A 2163-nucleotide genomic window follows, 5' to 3' on the forward strand; every position below is an offset into this window, starting at 1 on the left:
ATGTCACCAATCCTGTCCTACATGTTCAAGGCTACAATGAAGTCCATTTCCTGGTTGAAGAAGATGAGGGAAGATTCTTGGCCTGCGCCCATACTTTTCATCATTATGTTCTATTAGTCGTTGCTGTCAATGTTGTTGCTACATCCGCCCTCGTATTTGCAGAGCATCGTTTAACTGGTGACCCTCGACCAACCTACTGAGTCGCAGACATCCTTCATCAAAACTGCTTCAGTTTTGTCTCCCTTTCCTACATATTTCTACTCACGTCTTAACTTTGAACTGTCACCATGGCTACTGACGATCACACCCATTCTTCAACTTCTGAAACTTCTGCTTGCCCTTCATCTGTCTCCAATGTTCAAATCAAACTTCCTCCTTTCTGGTACAGTGATCCTACTATTTGGTTTGCCCAAGTCCAGGCACAATTCATAACCCGAGGCATCACCAAACAGAAAACAAGGTTTGTCTACGTCGTCGCCTTCTTGCAGCCGGAAAATGCCCAGGAAATTTGGGACTTACTGATATCTCTTCCTCAAGAACAGCCCTACGTTAAACTGAAAGCCGAATTGATACAGAGGAACTCCACCTCCGAGCAAAAACGCCTTCATCGGGTGCCGATTTATGAGGACTTTGAGAGATCGCACACCTTCCCAATTATTACTTCGCAAGTTTTTTTCAAGGCAGACAGTCAAGTGCTTCCAAATCTCTTCTTGACCAATGTCCAGACCTCACACGTCCAGTCTACAAGGGGGAAAAAATGCTAGAATTAGGCATCGTCCGACCTTTTGGCAGCAGTTCGGCATCCCCACTTGGTGCCCAAGAAAAAACCCCGAGACTGGAGACCGAGCGATGACTACCGTGAACTACATGTAAATAAGAATACAGCGCCCGATAAATGTCCTATTCCCCATCTTCAAGATTTCACCTCAGCTCTAGCAGGCAACAGAGTTTTCTCCAAACACGATGTCATCAGAGCGCACCACCAAATTCCAGTCGATCCAGGAGACGTACACAAAACAGCCTTCACCACACCCTTTGGGTTTAATTTGTGCCTATGCCTTTTGGGCTTTGAAATGCCGCACATATATACTTTTCAACGGTTTTTTGATGATCGAGGTTACCCATGGTCTAGCAGTTGTGTACGCCTACATCGACGACCTCCTCATCGTGAGTAAGACAGGACATAAGAGGAACATATTCAACACCTCCAACTAACTACTGTTCTTACAACTCTTGAAATATGTTGTAGTCATTAACCCACTCAAGTGTGAATTTGGCACATATTCTCTCATTTTCTTCAACCAGGAAATGGACTTCATTGTAGCCTGTCGAGTAGGACAGGATTGGTGACATAAAATTGATAAAAGAACATGATAATCAGATTCTCTGACCCCGAAAACCCCACAAATATATAAACTGTTATCATTCTAGCCGTTTTCCTTTTGGAACTACTATTGACCTATAACTATCAGATGGCGGCCATTTTGGATTTGACCAGTATGACCAGTATGGCAGCCCCAAGGAGACCTCAAATCGATGAAAGAACATGATGATCAGATTCTCTGACCCCGAAAACCCCATAAATATATAAACTTTTATCATTCTAGCCGTTTTCCTTTCGTAACTACACTTGACTTGTAACTATCAGATGGCGGCCATTTTGGATATGACCAATATGACCAGTATGGCAGCCCCAAGGAGACCTCAAATCGATGAAAGAACATGATGATCAGATTCTCTGACCCCGAAAACCCCATAAATATATAAACTTTTATCATTCTAGCCCTTTTCCTTTCGGAACTACTATTGACCTATAACTATCAGATGGCGGCCATTTTGAATTTGACCAATATGACCAGTATGGCAGCCCCAAGGAAACCTCAAATCGATGAAAGAACATTATATTCAGATTCTCTGACCCCCCAAACCCCATAAATATATAAATTTGTATCATATTAGCCCTTTTCCTTTTGGAACTACTCTTGACCTTTTAACTCAGATGGCGGCCATTTTGGATTTGCCCAATATGGCGGCCACAGTGGGCGCCCTTCTTGGCGCTTTGCAGAAATCGTAATAGTATGGTACTATAAGCTACCTCTGGGTCAAATTTGGTGCTTTTAGAAGAATCTGCACCAAAATATCCCGAACAACCCCAACTATTCC

The sequence above is a fragment of the Strongylocentrotus purpuratus genome, unplaced genomic scaffold, assembly GCF_000002235.5.
Source record: "Strongylocentrotus purpuratus isolate Spur 01 unplaced genomic scaffold, Spur_5.0 spur5_scaffold_1, whole genome shotgun sequence".
NCBI lineage: Eukaryota > Metazoa > Echinodermata > Echinoidea > Camarodonta > Strongylocentrotidae > Strongylocentrotus > Strongylocentrotus purpuratus.